The sequence below is a fragment of the Dermacentor andersoni genome, chromosome 5 (assembly GCF_023375885.2).
Source record: "Dermacentor andersoni chromosome 5, qqDerAnde1_hic_scaffold, whole genome shotgun sequence".
Taxonomy (NCBI): domain Eukaryota; kingdom Metazoa; phylum Arthropoda; class Arachnida; order Ixodida; family Ixodidae; genus Dermacentor; species Dermacentor andersoni.
The window spans coordinates 95888707-95897710 of NC_092818.1; positions in this window are offsets into that span (position 1 = coordinate 95888707).

Consider the following 9004-nt stretch of genomic DNA (forward strand, 5'->3'; position numbering starts at 1 on the left):
AGGGAGGAAAGACGATGCGAGAAACTCGTTTGTACTGTTGCACCGCGTCGAATGTGCACAATGCCTTCTGGAGCTCCCTGGGCGTCGCCGCAATAGCCTCTTGACACCTCTAATTATCCGTTGTGGAAAGTTTTGCGCACACTGAGCGAAGACACGAAAACACAAAGACCAGCGCAGACTGACAACTGAATTTTTATTCCTAAAAACAGTACATATATATCCTCGAGACCCATCACATGATCACCACGCATGGGCAACAGAGCAACTGTTCCTGATACCGTTTGATTACCGTTCATGATAACAACTCTCGTAAAATGCATCATAATTGACACGCTATCGTCTAATATTCAGCAAGTTATCTTACACTATCATACAAAGCGACAGACGGATAGCTGACACATGCTCCCTGAGAGTTGTTATGAGGAACGGTTATCATGCTATAATGAGACAGAGAATGGGTAGAATCGACGCAGTCGAGAAACGAGTGAATCACAGCCTTGCTACTCTTCGCTCGCGCTACGCATTCAAGGGAGGGGAGGGGGTATATTAGGAAAAGGTACCGTGAGAAGGCAAGGGAACGCTACTACCAAGACACGGCAGCGGTTGCGGGGAAACTGGATGAAGTTCAAGGTATGGTACAGAACATTTCTGCTATTTCTGAAAAATAAACACCATGCAAATTCGTCAAGCGGGCAACTGACACAGGACGTGTAGATGCAAAGCCGTGAAAAATCACCGTAGGGTCTAGGCGACATACGGAAGCGATCGCACGTCAAATCAGCACTTCTGTGGCCGCCGCATTGCTTGAGGTCGCGAATTTTATCCCGGCCGCGGAAGCCGCATATCGAAGGGGGCGAAGTAAAAAAAAAAAAATCCACGTGCATTTAGATTTTGGAAAACGTTAAAGAACACCACCATGTCAAAGTTAATCCGGAGTCCACCACTACGGCGTGCTTCATAATCAGATTACGTACAGCCCCATACAGCACGTACAGTACAGCAGGTACAGTACAGCAGGTACAGCCCCATAATCAAATTCGAGTTTAAGATTTCTGCCACGCTGCGATGTGCCATGTGAGGCAATGACAATGCTCAACCCTCTCAGAGCGTGTAAAGTATGGCGCACAACAACGCTTCAAGCAAACACCTGCTCCTTATGTGTGTTCTGTGTAATACGCAAACAAGCAGCAGTGGTGCACGAAACGTAACCTTTTACATCAACTCACCACTCTCGTGTTGGACAAAACGTTGAAGAAATTAAGCTTTCGCTGTCAGCATCACCCCTAATTACCGTCAATCAAAGCAACCAGCACAGAAAGCTTCGCTTACATCGATTCCCACAGTGCGTGGCATCTGCATATTTTACGCTGGAGCTGTTAGAAGCTTGACGTTCGCAGTTAGCCGGGGGAGGGAGCGCTTAGAAAGCATCGCGCAGCATAGCGACGGGCATCGAGGGTGGGTGGAGCCTAGCAGGGGAGAAGGAGCGGGGCGGCGGGGACACAGGTGGTGGTGTGACATCATTGCTCTGAGAGTTAGCCCGAGCTCTTTACTTCCGGGTGGCTATGGAACCACCCGACTGCCGGAACATGAACGAGCGTCTGCAAAATTATGCGGAGGTTCTCGAAAATTATCGGCTACGCAGGAGACTAGTGCCACCACTGGATAAAAGTCTAAACAATAGAGAGGCAGTCGCATGGCGGCGCCTGCAAGCTGGGAACTTCGTAAACCAGGTCTGGGCATACCATGTTATACATCATAGAGAAAACGATAAGTGCAAACACTGTGGGGCGAGAGGGACCCTCGATCACATAATCTGGGAATGCGCTAGCTCCCCAGGAGCTAAAGCAAACATAAATTGAGAAAGGCTTGGGAAGCCCTGCTGCGGAGCGAGGACTCTAATCCACAGCAACAAGCCATCCGCCTGGCGGAAGAAGCCGCGAAGGCTCAAGACCGCTTTGCTTGCTTCGAATCGCGGAGGACTCATCCCCCGTCCCCTAGGCCTGTGTGCCGGGTACGGGAAGTAGGGAGCCTCCTTATCTGGCGGTACAATAATGTTGTCATCATCATCATCATCATTATAAAAACTAGCGCGCTCGTTTCGGCGGTTTTCAAGAAGCTACCAGGTACACGGCGTCGGAGCTAGCGTGCATCAGAGCTAAGGCGGGGCGGTTGCCACCGCGTCGCGTTGTAGCCGCATCTGGCACAAGACACCGACGCATGGCGTCTCAAAAAATCACTTCTGTGGCGGCGGGCGCCTCAAATGGCTGCGCCGTCCTAACCGAAACCCCCCCACAGAAGAAGACGGCATGGATATTTCTGAAGCCTTAACTTCCCCCAGCTCCTCTGGTCTCTTGCGTTTGCGATAGCAGAGCCACGCATAATTTTTTTAATCATGTCAGTAAAAAAAGAATAATTTGCGTAAACATCAAGAAAAGCTTCGCTTAACACCGGTCCCCACATATGCGTGAAATTAGCCTTCTTTCTTTTTGTTTCTTAATTACACACCGGCATACACGTTGTTTACAAGTGCTCATACACAAATCTATTCATGCGTGTGAACGAGTCAGCTTGGGGCCGGGAGACCTGCCCGTAGCGGCACCTGCGCATCCAACGCGTCGAGTAATTAGCACGGCATGTCCGCCGGGCTTCAGCCCACTCCCTCCAAGCGTGTGTAGCCGAGAACGCCCGCCACCCGTGGTTTATGCGTCTCAGAGCATCGCGGTACAGAACGCGCTGGCGTCAGCGGCGGCAGGTGTTCCCCGACGGCTCGAGGTCGGGGTCACCGATAGCGGTCTTTCTCTCCGACCGCGCTTTCAGCGTCGGTGAGTACAGAACGCGGGCACCGTCTTCTTTCCCACCGGTACATCCGCGTGCGGTGTGCGGCGCCGCTGGCCCACAAAGACGGGTATTCTCGGCGTGCGCAAACTAAGGGCGCCCCGCTGGGAGGAACGCGCCCAGTTTCTAAACGGAGCTTCGATGAGAACGGGAACGAGCCGGTGTCTTACGTGCGCGCGAGCCGGTCGCCTACGCTTTTGAAAAGCAACTGAGCGCTGGTGACGCCTTTAGGTGGGAAGTGGCTGCGCGTCCCATTTTTAAATCACTTTCCGTGATCTATCGCACCTTTCCCTACTCCCTCCCATCTGTCCGGAACGTTTCACAGTTATTGGATAAATCAAAACTTCGCGGTAAAGAAATGGAAAGAAATTATGATACAATGTGAATATCAAGCGATAACTTCCTGCTGGCATATGTTGCTTGGCCACTTGTTGGTTAGCTCTGATGGTTAATGGTCACGGTACTGTTACGGTGCACTGCCTCCAGAATTGGCATTTGTCACAAACCACAAGTCCGATGCGACGACACGCATTGTGCACTGGTGACAAGAATGGACCATTAAGATTTCTACACGTACAGAAACAAAGCCACCAATTACGATAATTACTTAAATCAAAAATGTAATTGTTTGCAGTTACCAATTACTGCCCCCACCCGAAGGTAACTAAATACTGAAGTGTAAACGATTACTTTTACGTTACTTTCCTTTGAATTTTTATTAATATCACAGAAGTGCAGTAAATGTATAAAACGAGCTGGACTTGCGCTTTCAGTACGTCGTCGCAGCCGTTCGAGCGTTGTCTACATCACTAACAATTGTTTTTAAAATTTTTCGTCGCTCATTTCTATCTTTTCTTCTAAAGACATCAACAGTAACCCGAAAAACTCTCTAGATATGCGCTGTGGAAGCAATGGCGGCGTTGTAATGTAGGAACACCGCACGCATAAGATCATAATTAAGGCTGAACAATGCCGCAATACTCGCGTCTGGATTTTCTATGAAGCGCAGCGTTACACTGTTGTCGGAACTCGGAGAAGACGATCTCGGTAAGAAAAACCTGAAAGAAAAAATCAACCGTCGGTGATTTGCTGGTCGTCGGTGAGGTGTCATAGCAACGCCGATTCAATTTGTCGGCCAACATCTGGCGGAGCTTTGGCCGGGCCCCGTCACCCTTAAAAGAACTGGATGTTGGGCTAGTTAAAAACTAATTATGGTAAAACAAATTAGAGCGCAAGAAACACACCCGCATACACGCACACTGTGAAAGAGGATTTACAGCGAAGCTGTTGCCGACGTGACACACCACCGCCACAAGAGACGTACGTCACGCCCACATGCACCTGTCCGGAAGTGCAGCATGCGTCCTCATTCTTCTAGGCCCTCAGCCAGGGGCAAGTGCATTATTGAACTAAAGTAATGTTGAAAAGTAAAATGCGTAAGAAAAATGCTTGAAGTACGAATTACGCACAAGCTGCAGACATGATAACTTCGGGTTGTTATTCGAATATACGAGAAAACAAAAATCTATTACCCGGAAACTGAAGGACAAAGCCCTTTTTCAGCTTCCGTTTCACCTGCCGTTTGAGGTCTGTCTGAGTGGCCGCGGCCTCTAGGTGGCGGTACCGTTAGCACAGGATACTTCCTCATTCTTGTAGGCCCTCCGATTAGAGCAAGTGCGTTATTGAACTAATTGAATTTCTCGAAGTAAAAATGCGTCAGAAGATTTGTGAAATACGACTTACGCACAACCAGCAGACAATATAGCATCGGATTGCAATTCGAATATAGCAGACAACATAATTCTGTTATGTGTTAACTGTTTTGTTGTTTTTGTGTGAGCAAAACCGTGCACGCGCACAGGAAGTGTCCCGACCAACAAGAGACTAACAGCTTCGCTGTAAGAGACCCCCCAGACATAAGGAGTCGCTTTGAAGTGAGCGCATGTGTGGGTGTGTACGTGTATGCGGGTGTGTTTTTTGCTGTCAAAATTGTTTTACCCTTTCACTGGATAACCACTTAGCCTTAAACCGAATAATTGTAAGGGGCGCCCGCCGAAGTTCACGTTCCCGGGAAAGGTGGCTAAATCTCTAATGTAATTAAACATATAACTATTTATCAAAAACATTGTGTTACAATCGCAAAATAAGTATATAAGATAGACAGGGACATGTACGTCCAATGGCCAGAAACTTTTCTATATAAGAGAAATCACAGACTGCGCAAAGCGATTAATTGCGTAGCAACTCTTACCATCTGTGATCGCCGCTTAAAAACACCTCCAAGAGAGGTGTGCAAAAGTCGGGTTTGCCTGTCTGAACTTGCGTATCCACGAGGCTGCCACGCTGAACTGCCACGGTAGCCCTACGTAATTCTCACCAAATTGAAGTGCCAAGTGTTGCGTCTCCTCTTACCGTTTGTCACGCCAATAAGTTATCTGGTTACATGCAATTGGTTACAGAAAAGTGTAATTGAATAGCAGTAGCCGTTTCTGAGTAAAAAAAAAGGAATCTTTAAATTACAAAATTACTGAGAAATGTAACTGGTTACAAGTAATGAATTACATGTAACTCGTTACGTACAAGTCTCTATTACGACACTTCCTTGCACTATCTCCGAGATCGGCCCTTCATGCAATTTGGGGGGGGGGGGGGGCAGAAAGATAATACTTTGTTAAAAAAAAATCACCATACTGTGAAGTTTATAAACGGTCAACTGAGAAACCTCACAATGTGGCTTTAAAAAACTTACATGTTTGAAGAAACGTCACAAATGCATTAACATCGCCTCTTGTATCGACAGGTCTATTGTTTCTATCTCTTAATTCTGAGAAATTAGGCGAGCCAGCTGGAGTTTTCCGGTTATTCGATTAAGCCTCGTATTAAAAAATGCACCTTAGCTTGAAGCCCATGTTTGACTTGATCATAAATGACACCTGTCGTGAACGCGCCAAAGGAAACGCATTGAGTGGCCTAGACATGTTCACGTCAGGATCGCGTCATTTAGATCAAGTCGAGCACGGGCTTCAAGTTAAGATGCATTTATTTGAATACGGGGGTTAAGGCTCTGATGAGACAGGCCAACGTGGGCTGGAGGCGGAACACTGTCCCACGCACAACCCACGCTCCAATTTCACCCTGGCGCGCTCGAAATCTCGCGCTGATAACACGCCGAAAGATGTGCTGCAGAGCAGCTGTTATCGGCTGCGGCGGCGTTTCCCTTAATATTGCATTCAAAAGAGCAAACGGAAGTGCGCGTATGAAAGGGAACGTGTGCTAATCGGACGTCTTCCTTTTCCTGCATCCGTTCGCGGTTCTCAGCGCAAGGTCGACGTCGGACCAAATAGCTTACTCAACTGTAAGCATAATGCTGTCAAAAAGGCTGGTTGGTTTCGAGATTATCTACTCATGTTACCAGCGCGATAGAAGCGGGACACAGAAGATGAGACGCAGACACCACAAACGTCAGCGTTTGTGAGTGTGAAGTGCACGTGGGAGGATGCACAGGGACTCTTTAAGCGGTCTGTCAAACTGGTGCATTTCAGGTAATGTGTGTTGGAAAGCTTACTTAATGTTGGCTCATCGTAGCCTCCTCTTTGGCCCCCATGATGTTCGAACTATACCGGAGAAGAAAAAATTGTAGTTATAAGAATTCTGCCAATGTTTAATCTTATCCTCCCTCGCGAAGCCGTGTAACCTTTAGAATTCGACGCTAGTGTATAGGAACGTTCATTAACCGAATTCAAGCATGAATTATCACAAAGATTTACATTGTCTAAAACTGAGGCTACTTCGGCACTTTCTCTAAGGTAGTTTTAAAGTCTGAATATATAAACCCAAAAAGTAAGTGTCATAAATTAAGGGTGCATTCTTTCCTGCAGTGGAATGATATCACGTCAGTGAACTGTTGCGTGTCACTCATAAACATCTGAATGAAAGAAAAAAATTGAATGAAGGTCACCTCCCACAAAATAAATCTGCAAATAAAATTATTCTTGGAAATTATTAATATGTAATTACGCACGTGTTCTGCTTGGACTCTTATTCATGTTTTCGACCGGCATTGGCGCAGCAGCCTTACTTATTTAAAATTGATTATGCTAGATTAGGTTCTGCCAATGCAGTTCATTCTATTATTCTAGAATTTGCTGACGTAAACTTCAAGCTCAGTCTCATAGGAGACAGCTTTGTGGGTTTTCGTGCGTGCCATGTTTTTACAGCACCACCGTGATCCATTTACAACCTGACTACCCGCTGCTGGATGTTGCAGAGATCATTACCATTGAGCACTTCGGCAATCACCAAACATGTATTGCATTCTTTTACTCTGAACAGATATCTCAAGTTATAAGGTAGCAATCGGTTGAACACCAGCTGCCTCAAAAGTGAGAGGACATGGTCTTAATCCTGTTATCTAGCATGTATCTATAAACTTTTTTGTTATTTCGATTCAGTTTTTTATGTCATTGTAAGAACGGTTATTGTAGCCATGGTAATGGTTGTGGTGACGCGCACACATATATTGCACAAGATTTCGCACATGCAGGTTGCCGCATGCCACGTGAACAGATGTTCTTGAAGCGCGCTTCTCCCCACGAATACCCTTAATGCAGAAAAGCCTGCTTTGACGAAAAAACAGTTGCACGTGGACGTCCTTGAGGTTTGTTGGAATGTGCAGACTATCACCTGCAATTTTCAGAAAGGGCTGTCTATTTCATGGGCACAGGGGGGGGGGGGGGGGGGAGGTCGAGGCACATACTGAAGCCGACTATATTAACTGAATTTGGAGGTAATTACAAAACAGTTAGATATATTGATAAGATAATACCTAATGAGTAATCGCATTGAAACTTGGGCGAGTTGGTGGAAATTTATACTAGACAAACAACAACATTTATATGTTCGTGTTATTTTTTTCGATTTACCATTTAGTTGAGAGTCAACGTTCACGTTGTGAGCCTCATTTCTTCTTCCTCGTTTGTGTTAGCCCCCGCTGCTGTTTGTCATACACAAATACCTAAACGTGTTCTGATAAGTAGCATTCAAATGAAGGCTGCGCCAGTCTCTGATACTTTCCTGTGACCACTGTAGACCGTGGGTTCAAAGTGTATGGCAACAAAAAAGTCAAGTTATTTAGTTGCGGATATCTGCGCAGACTGCGTACGCTCACCGCACTCTCCAAAGTGCGTGGTGGAATTCTATGTTATAGTACGTGGTGCAGGCTGGTAAACGACGCTGCGGCAACAATGTTCGCAGCATCTTGCGATTACCGACACGAAAATGCTACACTGCAATGGTTGTTTTATGCACGTGACATTCTCAGCACACACTAACACGAAGGGGTGCCGATGAAAGTTTCCCGAGGATCAGAAGTGTCAGACACTCCATGCTTTCCTCCGACCACCGCTTGCCTAACCGCTAATCAAGCGGGATCCAGGGTGCCTTAGGCATGAAATTAAATCTGGTTATCGTAGACACCGCAGTTCAAGTCGATTTTTGGCTAAATGCCTGATAGACCTGCTGCGGAGTTCAGAGGGCCTCTAGAGCAAGTGCTTCGCAATAAGAAGCGATTACAGTACAGCAGGGAAACGTAACTGCGACAAACGTACTGAAGAAAAGCACATTTGAAGAAGGCATGACACTGCGTGGCTTGATATATCAAAGGAGCCGGCAGGTGGAGCCCGTCATAGGCCTACAACGCTCCCGAGCATTGCACATTACAGTGCTCCGGTGCACCAACTGAATACGTCTATTGTTTGATGTAAGCAATAATTTGAAATACCTAGATTATATATAAACAATTTCGACTAATCTGAATTGCTTATATAGCGCTTCAAGCAGCAACAGTAAAGGTGACAGAATAATTTTCGGGGGGTAAACCTATGGTGTACAGGCGTTGGATTCTTCTGTATACGTGGAGGAGGAGGAGGAGTAGATTTTAATGAGGAGAAAGGAGGAGAGGTTGGCCTGGAGAGCGTGTCTCTAGCCTGCTACTCCTCACTGGGGAAAGGGGAAGTGGGAAATACAGGGAAAGGTAGGTGGTGAGTGATTATGTTATGGTACAATGAGATACTATATACACGTTGTCCAATATGCGGGTGCGCACTGAAGACGCAATACACGTAAGAGTAATCTTGTCCATACAAAAAGTGGGCGGTCGTGGCTATCGTGA